Here is a 14689-nt window from a genome sequence, read left to right on the forward strand (position 1 = left end):
TATAAAAGAGAAACCAACCCAAAAAGTTTGGTTGATTAGTCTGTGGCATTCTTTTAAACTGTTGCTTATGGCGGTCTCTGTGAGCTTCTCAGTGACATTCAGCCATCCAGGTATCCCGCCTGCAGTAGACGGAATGTGGCAATGGAACGCTGGCTGCGCGTGTCATAATAGGCTCTGAGCCTTTATATACCTGCGCACAGCAGCAGCCACCTTCAGTCTGCTGCTGGACAGCCAGCAGCAGCAGCAGCAGGAGAGGTAATTAATCAGCAACCCTCCTGCTAAGGGTAGACAGCTGCTCGTTCCACCCCCCCCCCCGCCTTAATTGGTTCTCCTCCCTTCCAACGGTGTTGAGGCGGGTGGGAACAGCCGGGGGTTGAGGGTACTGTGCTAAAAGAGGTGGAGTTATGCAGATCTAAAACGCGTGGATTGCAGCAGCAGCAAGCCGAAAAGTGCAGGCATGTGAGGGATCTAGAGGTTGACAGCATGTCTTCTTAACGGGAGTCCAGGTGGCCATCTCCACAAATGGACTTTTCAGAATCCTTGGGTGGCACCGTAGTCGGAAACCAATTCTGGTTATCGCTTCTCGGCCTTTTGGCTAAGATCAAGTGTAGTATCTGTTCTTATCAGTTTAATATCTGATACGTCCCCTATCTGGGGACCATATATTAAATGGATTTTTAGAACAGGGAGATGGAAAAAGAGCTTGCTCTGTCCACTCCACGCATTGACCTGGTATTGCAGTATCTCCAGGACCGGTGCACCCCTTCTTTAATGCAGTTTCTAAAATCAGAAAGAATTGAATTCAATGCTTTTTGTTCATTTTGCTTGTTTGTCGGATTTTGGGATGGACTCTTTGGCTTTGCTTTTCTTCTCCTCATTGGATTTTTCATGTTAAAAGTTGCAGAAGCCAGATGACAAGCTCATTTTGGTTCAACTTCAGCAACTGTGCATTGCATTGCCATGTAATGTAATGTAATGCAATGCTATCTATCTAGCTCTCCCTCTATACTTCCTTTTGGATAAACAGACATATTAGGCAAGCATTTTGGAGCTTTCACCTAAATAACTACAGGTGGTGAGATAAGCTGCACAATATAATTGACCTTTCAGTATATTGTTGCACACACACCATCTATTTAGCAAATGCCCTTGTTATCAACAGCAGCCTTTTAAACTCACCTGAGCTAACAGGTATGTGAGCTGGTTACTCTGCTGCGCTTAAAATTTCTTTTTTGGTTTGCTACAATGCCTTTTCTGAAACGTTGTCTCCCTCTGCTGGAACACTGACTTCTTTCATTTAATGCCTGCAGACTATAAAAGAGAAACCAACCCAAAAAGTTTGGTTGATTAGTCTGTGGCATTCTTTTAAACTGTTGCTTATGGCGGTCTCTGTGAGCTTCTCAGTGACATTCAGCCATCCAGGTATCCCGCCTGCAGTAGACGGAATGTGGCAATGGAACGCTGGCTGCGCGTGTCATAATAGGCTCTGAGCCTTTATATACCTGCGCACAGCAGCAGCCACCTTCAGTCTGCTGCTGGACAGCCAGCAGCAGCAGCAGCAGGAGAGGTAATTAATCAGCAACCCTCCTGCTAAGGGTAGACAGCTGCTCGTTCCACCCCCCCCCCCGCCTTAATTGGTTCTCCTCCCTTCCAACGGTGTTGAGGCGGGTGGGAACAGCCGGGGGTTGAGGGTACTGTGCTAAAAGAGGTGGAGTTATGCAGATCTAAAACGCGTGGATTGCAGCAGCAGCAAGCCGAAAAGTGCAGGCATGTGAGGGATCTAGAGGTTGACAGCATGTCTTCTTAACGGGAGTCCAGGTGGCCATCTCCACAAATGGACTTTTCAGAATCCTTGGGTGGCACCGTAGTCGGAAACCAATTCTGGTTATCGCTTCTCGGCCTTTTGGCTAAGATCAAGTGTAGTATCTGTTCTTATCAGTTTAATATCTGATACGTCCCCTATCTGGGGACCATATATTAAATGGATTTTTAGAACAGGGAGATGGAAAAAGAGCTTGCTCTGTCCACTCCACGCATTGACCTGGTATTGCAGTATCTCCAGGACCGGTGCACCCCTTCTTTAATGCAGTTTCTAAAATCAGAAAGAATTGAATTCAATGCTTTTTGTTCATTTTGCTTGTTTGTCGGATTTTGGGATGGACTCTTTGGCTTTGCTTTTCTTCTCCTCATTGGATTTTTCATGTTAAAAGTTGCAGAAGCCAGATGACAAGCTCATTTTGGTTCAACTTCAGCAACTGTGCATTGCATTGCCATGTAATGTAATGTAATGCAATGCTATCTATCTAGCTCTCCCTCTATACTTCCTTTTGGATAAACAGACATATTAGGCAAGCATTTTGGAGCTTTCACCTAAATAACTACAGGTGGTGAGATAAGCTGCACAATATAATTGACCTTTCAGTATATTGTTGCACACACACCATCTATTTAGCAAATGCCCTTGTTATCAACAGCAGCCTTTTAAACTCACCTGAGCTAACAGGTATGTGAGCTGGTTACTCTGCTGCGCTTAAAATTTCTTTTTTGGTTTGCTACAATGCCTTTTCTGAAACGTTGTCTCCCTCTGCTGGAACACTGACTTCTTTCATTTAATGCCTGCAGACTATAAAAGAGAAACCAACCCAAAAAGTTTGGTTGATTAGTCTGTGGCATTCTTTTAAACTGTTGCTTATGGCGGTCTCTGTGAGCTTCTCAGTGACATTCAGCCATCCAGGTATCCCGCCTGCAGTAGACGGAATGTGGCAATGGAACGCTGGCTGCGCGTGTCATAATAGGCTCTGAGCCTTTATATACCTGCGCACAGCAGCAGCCACCTTCAGTCTGCTGCTGGACAGCCAGCAGCAGCAGCAGCAGGAGAGGTAATTAATCAGCAACCCTCCTGCTAAGGGTAGACAGCTGCTCGTTCCACCCCCCCCCCCCGCCTTAATTGGTTCTCCTCCCTTCCAACGGTGTTGAGGCGGGTGGGAACAGCCGGGGGTTGAGGGTACTGTGCTAAAAGAGGTGGAGTTATGCAGATCTAAAACGCGTGGATTGCAGCAGCAGCAAGCCGAAAAGTGCAGGCATGTGAGGGATCTAGAGGTTGACAGCATGTCTTCTTAACGGGAGTCCAGGTGGCCATCTCCACAAATGGACTTTTCAGAATCCTTGGGTGGCACCGTAGTCGGAAACCAATTCTGGTTATCGCTTCTCGGCCTTTTGGCTAAGATCAAGTGTAGTATCTGTTCTTATCAGTTTAATATCTGATACGTCCCCTATCTGGGGACCATATATTAAATGGATTTTTAGAACAGGGAGATGGAAAAAGAGCTTGCTCTGTCCACTCCACGCATTGACCTGGTATTGCAGTATCTCCAGGACCGGTGCACCCCTTCTTTAATGCAGTTTCTAAAATCAGAAAGAATTGAATTCAATGCTTTTTGTTCATTTTGCTTGTTTGTCGGATTTTGGGATGGACTCTTTGGCTTTGCTTTTCTTCTCCTCATTGGATTTTTCATGTTAAAAGTTGCAGAAGCCAGATGACAAGCTCATTTTGGTTCAACTTCAGCAACTGTGCATTGCATTGCCATGTAATGTAATGTAATGCAATGCTATCTATCTAGCTCTCCCTCTATACTTCCTTTTGGATAAACAGACATATTAGGCAAGCATTTTGGAGCTTTCACCTAAATAACTACAGGTGGTGAGATAAGCTGCACAATATAATTGACCTTTCAGTATATTGTTGCACACACACCATCTATTTAGCAAATGCCCTTGTTATCAACAGCAGCCTTTTAAACTCACCTGAGCTAACAGGTATGTGAGCTGGTTACTCTGCTGCGCTTAAAATTTCTTTTTTGGTTTGCTACAATGCCTTTTCTGAAACGTTGTCTCCCTCTGCTGGAACACTGACTTCTTTCATTTAATGCCTGCAGACTATAAAAGAGAAACCAACCCAAAAAGTTTGGTTGATTAGTCTGTGGCATTCTTTTAAACTGTTGCTTATGGCGGTCTCTGTGAGCTTCTCAGTGACATTCAGCCATCCAGGTATCCCGCCTGCAGTAGACGGAATGTGGCAATGGAACGCTGGCTGCGCGTGTCATAATAGGCTCTGAGCCTTTATATACCTGCGCACAGCAGCAGCCACCTTCAGTCTGCTGCTGGACAGCCAGCAGCAGCAGCAGCAGGAGAGGTAATTAATCAGCAACCCTCCTGCTAAGGGTAGACAGCTGCTCGTTCCACCCCCCCCCCCGCCTTAATTGGTTCTCCTCCCTTCCAACGGTGTTGAGGCGGGTGGGAACAGCCGGGGGTTGAGGGTACTGTGCTAAAAGAGGTGGAGTTATGCAGATCTAAAACGCGTGGATTGCAGCAGCAGCAAGCCGAAAAGTGCAGGCATGTGAGGGATCTAGAGGTTGACAGCATGTCTTCTTAACGGGAGTCCAGGTGGCCATCTCCACAAATGGACTTTTCAGAATCCTTGGGTGGCACCGTAGTCGGAAACCAATTCTGGTTATCGCTTCTCGGCCTTTTGGCTAAGATCAAGTGTAGTATCTGTTCTTATCAGTTTAATATCTGATACGTCCCCTATCTGGGGACCATATATTAAATGGATTTTTAGAACAGGGAGATGGAAAAAGAGCTTGCTCTGTCCACTCCACGCATTGACCTGGTATTGCAGTATCTCCAGGACCGGTGCACCCCTTCTTTAATGCAGTTTCTAAAATCAGAAAGAATTGAATTCAATGCTTTTTGTTCATTTTGCTTTTTTGTCGGATTTTGGGATGGACTCTTTGGCTTTGCTTTTCTTCTCCTCATTGGATTTTTCATGTTAAAAGTTGCAGAAGCCAGATGACAAGCTCATTTTGGTTCAACTTCAGCAACTGTGCATTGCATTGCCATGTAATGTAATGTAATGCAATGCTATCTATCTAGCTCTCCCTCTATACTTCCTTTTGGATAAACAAACATATTAGGCAAGCATTTTGGAGCTTTCACCTAAATAACTACAGGTGGTGAGATAAGCTGCACAATATAATTGACCTTTCAGTATATTGTTGCACACACACCATCTATTTAGCAAATGCCCTTGTTATCAACAGCAGCCTTTTAAACTCACCTGAGCTAACAGGTATGTGAGCTGGTTACTCTGCTGCGCTTAAAATTTCTTTTTTGGTTTGCTACAATGCCTTTTCTGAAACGTTGTCTCCCTCTGCTGGAACACTGACTTCTTTCATTTAATGCCTGCAGACTATAAAAGAGAAACCAACCCAAAAAGTTTGGTTGATTAGTCTGTGGCATTCTTTTAAACTGTTGCTTATGGCGGTCTCTGTGAGCTTCTCAGTGACATTCAGCCATCCAGGTATCCCGCCTGCAGTAGACGGAATGTGGCAATGGAACGCTGGCTGCGCGTGTCATAATAGGCTCTGAGCCTTTATATACCTGCGCACAGCAGCAGCCACCTTCAGTCTGCTGCTGGACAGCCAGCAGCAGCAGCAGCAGGAGAGGTAATTAATCAGCAACCCTCCTGCTAAGGGTAGACAGCTGCTCGTTCCACCCCCCCCCCCGCCTTAATTGGTTCTCCTCCCTTCCAACGGTGTTGAGGCGGGTGGGAACAGCCGGGGGTTGAGGGTACTGTGCTAAAAGAGGTGGAGTTATGCAGATCTAAAACGCGTGGATTGCAGCAGCAGCAAGCCGAAAAGTGCAGGCATGTGAGGGATCTAGAGGTTGACAGCATGTCTTCTTAACGAGAGTCCAGGTGGCCATCTCCACAAATGGACTTTTCAGAATCCTTGGGTGGCACCGTAGTCGGAAACCAATTCTGGTTATCGCTTCTCGGCCTTTTGGCTAAGATCAAGTGTAGTATCTGTTCTTATCAGTTTAATATCTGATACGTCCCCTATCTGGGGACCATATATTAAATGGATTTTTAGAACAGGGAGATGGAAAAAGAGCTTGCTCTGTCCACTCCACGCATTGACCTGGTATTGCAGTATCTCCAGGACCGGTGCACCCCTTCTTTAATGCAGTTTCTAAAATCAGAAAGAATTGAATTCAATGCTTTTTGTTCATTTTGCTTGTTTGTCGGATTTTGGGATGGACTCTTTGGCTTTGCTTTTCTTCTCCTCATTGGATTTTTCATGTTAAAAGTTGCAGAAGCCAGATGACAAGCTCATTTTGGTTCAACTTCAGCAACTGTGCATTGCATTGCCATGTAATGTAATGTAATGCAATGCTATCTATCTAGCTCTCCCTCTATACTTCCTTTTGGATAAACAGACATATTAGGCAAGCATTTTGGAGCTTTCACCTAAATAACTACAGGTGGTGAGATAAGCTGCACAATATAATTGACCTTTCAGTATATTGTTGCACACACACCATCTATTTAGCAAATGCCCTTGTTATCAACAGCAGCCTTTTAAACTCACCTGAGCTAACAGGTATGTGAGCTGGTTACTCTGCTGCGCTTAAAATTTCTTTTTTGGTTTGCTACAATGCCTTTTCTGAAACGTTGTCTCCCTCTGCTGGAACACTGACTTCTTTCATTTAATGCCTGCAGACTATAAAAGAGAAACCAACCCAAAAAGTTTGGTTGATTAGTCTGTGGCATTCTTTTAAACTGTTGCTTATGGCGGTCTCTGTGAGCTTCTCAGTGACATTCAGCCATCCAGGTATCCCGCCTGCAGTAGACGGAATGTGGCAATGGAACGCTGGCTGCGCGTGTCATAATAGGCTCTGAGCCTTTATATACCTGCGCACAGCAGCAGCCACCTTCAGTCTGCTGCTGGACAGCCAGCAGCAGCAGCAGCAGGAGAGGTAATTAATCAGCAACCCTCCTGCTAAGGGTAGACAGCTGCTCGTTCCACCCCCCCCCCCCCCCGCCTTAATTGGTTCTCCTCCCTTCCAACGGTGTTGATGCGGGTGGGAACAGCCGGGGGTTGAGGGTACTGTGCTAAAAGAGGTGGAGTTATGCAGATCTAAAACGCGTGGATTGCAGCAGCAGCAAGCCGAAAAGTGCAGGCATGTGAGGGATCTAGAGATTGACAGCATGTCTTCTTAACGAGAGTCCAGGTGGCCATCTCCACAAATGGACTTTTCAGAATCCTTGGGTGGCACCGTAGTCGGAAACCAATTCTGGTTATCGCTTCTCGGCCTTTTGGCTAAGATCAAGTGTAGTATCTGTTCTTATCAGTTTAATATCTGATACGTCCCCTATCTGGGGACCATATATTAAATGGATTTTTAGAACAGGGAGATGGAAAAAGAGCTTGCTCTGTCCACTCCACGCATTGACCTGGTATTGCAGTATCTCCAGGACCGGTGCACCCCTTCTTTAATGCAGTTTCTAAAATCAGAAAGAATTGAATTCAATGCTTTTTGTTCATTTTGCTTGTTTGTCGGATTTTGGGATGGACTCTTTGGCTTTGCTTTTCTTCTCCTCATTGGATTTTTCATGTTAAAAGTTGCAGAAGCCAGATGACAAGCTCATTTTGGTTCAACTTCAGCAACTGTGCATTGCATTGCCATGTAATGTAATGTAATGCAATGCTATCAATCTAGCTCTCCCTCTATACTTCCTTTTGGATAAACAGACATATTAGGCAAGCATTTTGGAGCTTTCACCTAAATAACTACAGGTGGTGAGATAAGCTGCACAATATAATTGACCTTTCAGTATATTGTTGCACACACACCATCTATTTAGCAAATGCCCTTGTTATCAACAGCAGCCTTTTAAACTCACCTGAGCTAACAGGTATGTGAGCTGGTTACTCTGCTGCGCTTAAAATTTCTTTTTTGGTTTGCTACAATGCCTTTTCTGAAACGTTGTCTCCCTCTGCTGGAACACTGACTTCTTTCATTTAATGCCTGCAGACTATAAAAGAGAAACCAACCCAAAAAGTTTGGTTGATTAGTCTGTGGCATTCTTTTAAACTGTTGCTTATGGCGGTCTCTGTGAGCTTCTCAGTGACATTCAGCCATCCAGGTATCCCGCCTGCAGTAGACGGAATGTGGCAATGGAACGCTGGCTGCGCGTGTCATAATAGGCTCTGAGCCTTTATATACCTGCGCACAGCAGCAGCCACCTTCAGTCTGCTGCTGGACAGCCAGCAGCAGCAGCAGCAGGAGAGGTAATTAATCAGCAACCCTCCTGCTAAGGGTAGACAGCTGCTCGTTCCACCCTCCCCCCCCCCGCCTTAATTGGTTCTCCTCCCTTCCAACGGTGTTGATGCGGGTGGGAACAGCCGGGGGTTGAGGGTACTGTGCTAAAAGAGGTGGAGTTATGCAGATCTAAAACGCGTGGATTGCAGCAGCAGCAAGCCGAAAAGTGCAGGCATGTGAGGGATCTAGAGGTTGACAGCATGTCTTCTTAGCGGGAGTCCAGGTGGCCATCTCCACAAATGGACTTTTCAGAATCCTTGGGTGGCACCGTAGTCGGAAACCAATTCTGGTTATCGCTTCTCGGCCTTTTGGCTAAGATCAAGTGTAGTATCTGTTCTTATCAGTTTAATATCTGATACGTCCCCTATCTGGGGACCATATATTAAATGGATTTTTAGAACAGGGAGATGGAAAAAGAGCTTGCTCTGTCCACTCCACGCATTGACCTGGTATTGCAGTATCTCCAGGACCGGTGCACCCCTCCTTTAATGCAGTTTCTAAAATCAGAAAGAATTGAATTCAATGCTTTTTGTTCATTTTGCTTGTTTGTCGGATTTTGGGATGGACTCTTTGGCTTTGCTTTTCTTCTCCTCATTGGATTTTTCATGTTAAAAGTTGCAGAAGCCAGATGACAAGCTCATTTTGGTTCAACTTCAGCAACTGTGCATTGCATTGCCATGTAATGTAATGTAATGCAATGCTATCTATCTAGCTCTCCCTCTATACTTCCTTTTGGATAAACAGACATATTAGGCAAGCATTTTGGAGCTTTCACCTAAATAACTACAGGTGGTGAGATAAGCTGCACAATATAATTGACCTTTCAGTATATTGTTGCACACACACCATCTATTTAGCAAATGCCCTTGTTATCAACAGCAGCCTTTTAAACTCACCTGAGCTAACAGGTATGTGAGCTGGTTACTCTGCTGCGCTTAAAATTTCTTTTTTGGTTTGCTACAATGCCTTTTCTGAAACGTTGTCTCCCTCTGCTGGAACACTGACTTCTTTCATTTAATGCCTGCAGACTATAAAAGAGAAACCAACCCAAAAAGTTTGGTTGATTAGTCTGTGGCATTCTTTTAAACTGTTGCTTATGGCGGTCTCTGTGAGCTTCTCAGTGACATTCAGCCATCCAGGTATCCCGCCTGCAGTAGACGGAATGTGGCAATGGAACGCTGGCTGCGCGTGTCATAATAGGCTCTGAGCCTTTATATACCTGCGCACAGCAGCAGCCACCTTCAGTCTGCTGCTGGACAGCCAGCAGCAGCAGCAGGAGAGGTAATTAATCAGCAACCCTCCTGCTAAGGGTAGACAGCTGCTCGTTCAACCCCCCCCCCCCCCGCCTTAATTGGTTCTCCTCCCTTCCACCGGTGTTGAGGCGGGTGGGAACAGCCGGGGGTTGAGGGTACTGTGCTAAAAGAGGTGGAGTTATGCAGATCTAAAACGCGTGGATTGCAGCAGCAGCAAGCCGAAAAGTGCAGGCATGTGAGGGATCTAGAGGTTGACAGCATGTCTTCTTAACGGGAGTCCAGGTGGCCATCTCCACAAATGGACTTTTCAGAATCCTTGGGTGGCACCGTAGTCGGAAACCAATTCTGGTTATCGCTTCTCGGCCTTTTGGCTAAGATCAAGTGTAGTATCTGTTCTTATCAGTTTAATATCTGATACGTCCCCTATCTGGGGACCATATATTAAATGGATTTTTAGAACAGGGAGATGGAAAAAGAGCTTGCTCTGTCCACTCCACGCATTGACCTGGTATTGCAGTATCTCCAGGACCGGTGCACCCCTTCTTTAATGCAGTTTCTAAAATCAGAAAGAATTGAATTCAATGCTTTTTGTTCATTTTGCTTGTTTGTCGGATTTTGGGATGGACTCTTTGGCTTTGCTTTTCTTCTCCTCATTGGATTTTTCATGTTAAAAGTTGCAGAAGCCAGATGACAAGCTCATTTTGGTTCAACTTCAGCAACTGTGCATTGCATTGCCATGTAATGTAATGTAATGCAATGCTATCTATCTAGCTCTCCCTCTATACTTCCTTTTGGATAAACAGACATATTAGGCAAGCATTTTGGAGCTTTCACCTAAATAACTACAGGTGGTGAGATAAGCTGCACAATATAATTGACCTTTCAGTATATTGTTGCACACACACCATCTATTTAGCAAATGCCCTTGTTATCAACAGCAGCCTTTTAAACTCACCTGAGCTAACAGGTATGTGAGCTGGTTACTCTGCTGCGCTTAAAATTTCTTTTTTGGTTTGCTACAATGCCTTTTCTGAAACGTTGTCTCCCTCTGCTGGAACACTGACTTCTTTCATTTAATGCCTGCAGACTATAAAAGAGAAACCAACCCAAAAAGTTTGGTTGATTAGTCTGTGGCATTCTTTTAAACTGTTGCTTATGGCGGTCTCTGTGAGCTTCTCAGTGACATTCAGCCATCCAGGTATCCCGCCTGCAGTAGACGGAATGTGGCAATGGAACGCTGGCTGCGCGTGTCATAATAGGCTCTGAGCCTTTATATACCTGCGCACAGCAGCAGCCACCTTCAGTCTGCTGCTGGACAGCCAGCAGCAGCAGCAGCAGGAGAGGTAATTAATCAGCAACCCTCCTGCTAAGGGTAGACAGCTGCTCGTTCCACCCCCCCCCCCGCCTTAATTGGTTCTCCTCCCTTCCAACGGTGTTGAGGCGGGTGGGAACAGCCGGGGGTTGAGGGTACTGTGCTAAAAGAGGTGGAGTTATGCAGATCTAAAACGCGTGGATTGCAGCAGCAGCAAGCCGAAAAGTGCAGGCATGTGAGGGATCTAGAGGTTGACAGCATGTCTTCTTAACGGGAGTCCAGGTGGCCATCTCCACAAATGGACTTTTCAGAATCCTTGGGTTGCACCGTAGTCGGAAACCAATTCTGGTTATCGCTTCTCGGCCTTTTGGCTAAGATCAAGTGTAGTATCTGTTCTTATCAGTTTAATATCTGATACGTCCCCTATCTGGGGACCATATATTAAATGGATTTTTAGAACAGGGAGATGGAAAAAGAGCTTGCTCTGTCCACTCCACGCATTGACCTGGTATTGCAGTATCTCCAGGACCGGTGCACCCCTTCTTTAATGCAGTTTCTAAAATCAGAAAGAATTGAATTCAATGCTTTTTGTTCATTTTGCTTGTTTGTCGGATTTTGGGATGGACTCTTTGGCTTTGCTTTTCTTCTCCTCATTGGATTTTTCATGTTAAAAGTTGCAGAAGCCAGATGACAAGCTCATTTTGGTTCAACTTCAGCAACTGTGCATTGCATTGCCATGTAATGTAATGTAATGCAATGCTATCTATCTAGCTCTCCCTCTATACTTCCTTTTGGATAAACAGACATATTAGGCAAGCATTTTGGAGCTTTCACCTAAATAACTACAGGTGGTGAGATAAGCTGCACAATATAATTGACCTTTCAGTATATTGTTGCACACACACCATCTATTTAGCAAATGCCCTTGTTATCAACAGCAGCCTTTTAAACTCACCTGAGCTAACAGGTATGTGAGCTGGTTACTCTGCTGCGCTTAAAATTTCTTTTTTGGTTTGCTACAATGCCTTTTCTGAAACGTTGTCTCCCTCTGCTGGAACACTGACTTCTTTCATTTAATGCCTGCAGACTATAAAAGAGAAACCAACCCAAAAAGTTTGGTTGATTAGTCTGTGGCATTCTTTTAAACTGTTGCTTATGGCGGTCTCTGTGAGCTTCTCAGTGACATTCAGCCATCCAGGTATCCCGCCTGCAGTAGACGGAATGTGGCAATGGAACGCTGGCTGCGCGTGTCATAATAGGCTCTGAGCCTTTATATACCTGCGCACAGCAGCAGCCACCTTCAGTCTGCTGCTGGACAGCCAGCAGCAGCAGCAGCAGGAGAGGTAATTAATCAGCAACCCTCCTGCTAAGGGTAGACAGCTGCTCGTTCCACCCCCCCCCCGCCTTAATTGGTTCTCCTCCCTTCCAACGGTGTTGAGGCGGGTGGGAACAGCCGGGGGTTGAGGGTACTGTGCTAAAAGAGGTGGAGTTATGCAGATCTAAAACGCGTGGATTGCAGCAGCAGCAAGCCGAAAAGTGCAGGCATGTGAGGGATCTAGAGGTTGACAGCATGTCTTCTTAACGGGAGTCCAGGTGGCCATCTCCACAAATGGACTTTTCAGAATCCTTGGGTGGCACCGTAGTCGGAAACCAATTCTGGTTATCGCTTCTCGGCCTTTTGGCTAAGATCAAGTGTAGTATCTGTTCTTATCAGTTTAATATCTGATACGTCCCCTATCTGGGGACCATATATTAAATGGATTTTTAGAACAGGGAGATGGAAAAAGAGCTTGCTCTGTCCACTCCACGCATTGACCTGGTATTGCAGTATCTCCAGGACCGGTGCACCCCTTCTTTAATGCAGTTTCTAAAATCAGAAAGAATTGAATTCAATGCTTTTTGTTCATTTTGCTTGTTTGTCGGATTTTGGGATGGACTCTTTGGCTTTGCTTTTCTTCTCCTCATTGGATTTTTCATGTTAAAAGTTGCAGAAGCCAGATGACAAGCTCATTTTGGTTCAACTTCAGCAACTGTGCATTGCATTGCCATGTAATGTAATGTAATGCAATGCTATCTATCTAGCTCTCCCTCTATACTTCCTTTTGGATAAACAGACATATTAGGCAAGCATTTTGGAGCTTTCACCTAAATAACTACAGGTGGTGAGATAAGCTGCACAATATAATTGACCTTTCAGTATATTGTTGCACACACACCATCTATTTAGCAAATGCCCTTGTTATCAACAGCAGCCTTTTAAACTCACCTGAGCTAACAGGTATGTGAGCTGGTTACTCTGCTGCGCTTAAAATTTCTTTTTTGGTTTGCTACAATGCCTTTTCTGAAACGTTGTCTCCCTCTGCTGGAACACTGACTTCTTTCATTTAATGCCTGCAGACTATAAAAGAGAAACCAACCCAAAAAGTTTGGTTGATTAGTCTGTGGCATTCTTTTAAACTGTTGCTTATGGCGGTCTCTGTGAGCTTCTCAGTGACATTCAGCCATCCAGGTATCCCGCCTGCAGTAGACGGAATGTGGCAATGGAACGCTGGCTGCGCGTGTCATAATAGGCTCTGAGCCTTTATATACCTGCGCACAGCAGCAGCCACCTTCAGTCTGCTGCTGGACAGCCAGCAGCAGCAGCAGCAGGAGAGGTAATTAATCAGCAACCCTCCTGCTAAGGGTAGACAGCTGCTCGTTCCACCCCCCCCCCGCCTTAATTGGTTCTCCTCCCTTCCAACGGTGTTGAGGCGGGTGGGAACAGCCGGGGGTTGAGGGTACTGTGCTAAAAGAGGTGGAGTTATGCAGATCTAAAACGCGTGGATTGCAGCAGCAGCAAGCCGAAAAGTGCAGGCATGTGAGGGATCTAGAGGTTGACAGCATGTCTTCTTAACGGGAGTCCAGGTGGCCATCTCCACAAATGGACTTTTCAGAATCCTTGGGTGGCACCGTAGTCGGAAACCAATTCTGGTTATCGCTTCTCGGCCTTTTGGCTAAGATCAAGTGTAGTATCTGTTCTTATCAGTTTAATATCTGATACGTCCCCTATCTGGGGACCATATATTAAATGGATTTTTAGAACAGGGAGATGGAAAAAGAGCTTGCTCTGTCCACTCCACGCATTGACCTGGTATTGCAGTATCTCCAGGACCGGTGCACCCCTTCTTTAATGCAGTTTCTAAAATCAGAAAGAATTGAATTCAATGCTTTTTGTTCATTTTGCTTGTTTGTCGGATTTTGGGATGGACTCTTTGGCTTTGCTTTTCTTCTCCTCATTGGATTTTTCATGTTAAAAGTTGCAGAAGCCAGATGACAAGCTCATTTTGGTTCAACTTCAGCAACTGTGCATTGCATTGCCATGTAATGTAATGTAATGCAATGCTATCTATCTAGCTCTCCCTCTATACTTCCTTTTGGATAAACAGACATATTAGGCAAGCATTTTGGAGCTTTCACCTAAATAACTACAGGTGGTGAGATAAGCTGCACAATATAATTGACCTTTCAGTATATTGTTGCACACACACCATCTATTTAGCAAATGCCCTTGTTATCAACAGCAGCATTTAATCTCGCCTGAGCTAACAGGTATGTGAGCTGGTTACTCTGCTGCGCTTAAAATTTCTTTTTTGGTTTGCTACAATGCCTTTTCTGAAACGTTGTCTCCCTCTGCTGGAACACTGACTTCTTTCATTTAATGCCTGCAGACTATAAAAGAGAAACCAACCCAAAAAGTTTGGTTGATTAGTCTGTGGCATTCTTTTAAACTGTTGCTTATGGCGGTCTCTGTGAGCTTCTCAGTGACATTCAGCCATCCAGGTATCCCGCCTGCAGTAGACGGAATGTGGCAATGGAACGCTGGCTGCGCGTGTCATAATAGGCTCTGAGCCTTTATATACCTGCGCACAGCAGCAGCCACCTTCAGTCTGCTGCTGGACAGCCAGCAGCAGCAGCAGCAGGA

General features: G+C 45.3%; 11 non-coding genes across 11 annotated transcripts; all 11 read left to right on the top strand.

Annotated features, from left to right (window-relative positions):
* Positions 1-575: 575 nt before the first annotated feature.
* On the top strand, positions 576-766 carry LOC141199926 (U2 spliceosomal RNA). Its single transcript, XR_012271665.1, has one exon. It is a non-coding gene; the product is annotated as a U2 spliceosomal RNA (small nuclear RNA).
* A 1121-nt stretch (positions 767-1887) lies between these two features.
* LOC141199927 (U2 spliceosomal RNA) lies at positions 1888-2078 on the top strand. The gene has a single exon (XR_012271666.1). It is a non-coding gene; the product is annotated as a U2 spliceosomal RNA (small nuclear RNA).
* A 1122-nt stretch (positions 2079-3200) lies between these two features.
* Positions 3201-3391, top strand: LOC141199928 (U2 spliceosomal RNA). The gene has a single exon (XR_012271667.1). It is a non-coding gene; the product is annotated as a U2 spliceosomal RNA (small nuclear RNA).
* Positions 3392-4512: 1121 nt separating this feature from the next.
* LOC141199929 (U2 spliceosomal RNA) lies at positions 4513-4703 on the top strand. Its single transcript, XR_012271668.1, has one exon. It is a non-coding gene; the product is annotated as a U2 spliceosomal RNA (small nuclear RNA).
* A 1121-nt stretch (positions 4704-5824) lies between these two features.
* Positions 5825-6015, top strand: LOC141199930 (U2 spliceosomal RNA). Its single transcript, XR_012271669.1, has one exon. It is a non-coding gene; the product is annotated as a U2 spliceosomal RNA (small nuclear RNA).
* A 1125-nt stretch (positions 6016-7140) lies between these two features.
* On the top strand, positions 7141-7331 carry LOC141199931 (U2 spliceosomal RNA). Its single transcript, XR_012271670.1, has one exon. It is a non-coding gene; the product is annotated as a U2 spliceosomal RNA (small nuclear RNA).
* A 1124-nt stretch (positions 7332-8455) lies between these two features.
* LOC141200307 (U2 spliceosomal RNA) lies at positions 8456-8646 on the top strand. The gene has a single exon (XR_012272031.1). It is a non-coding gene; the product is annotated as a U2 spliceosomal RNA (small nuclear RNA).
* Positions 8647-9767: 1121 nt separating this feature from the next.
* On the top strand, positions 9768-9958 carry LOC141199932 (U2 spliceosomal RNA). The gene has a single exon (XR_012271671.1). It is a non-coding gene; the product is annotated as a U2 spliceosomal RNA (small nuclear RNA).
* Positions 9959-11079: 1121 nt separating this feature from the next.
* Positions 11080-11270, top strand: LOC141199933 (U2 spliceosomal RNA). The gene has a single exon (XR_012271672.1). It is a non-coding gene; the product is annotated as a U2 spliceosomal RNA (small nuclear RNA).
* A 1120-nt stretch (positions 11271-12390) lies between these two features.
* On the top strand, positions 12391-12581 carry LOC141199935 (U2 spliceosomal RNA). The gene has a single exon (XR_012271674.1). It is a non-coding gene; the product is annotated as a U2 spliceosomal RNA (small nuclear RNA).
* Positions 12582-13701: 1120 nt separating this feature from the next.
* On the top strand, positions 13702-13892 carry LOC141199936 (U2 spliceosomal RNA). Its single transcript, XR_012271675.1, has one exon. It is a non-coding gene; the product is annotated as a U2 spliceosomal RNA (small nuclear RNA).
* The last annotated feature ends 797 nt before the right edge of the window (positions 13893-14689 follow it).

This window comes from Phyllobates terribilis, unplaced genomic scaffold, assembly GCF_046119375.1.
Source record: "Phyllobates terribilis strain yellow unplaced genomic scaffold, ASM4611937v1 Scaffold_108__1_contigs__length_5656254, whole genome shotgun sequence".
Taxonomy (NCBI): domain Eukaryota; kingdom Metazoa; phylum Chordata; class Amphibia; order Anura; family Dendrobatidae; genus Phyllobates; species Phyllobates terribilis.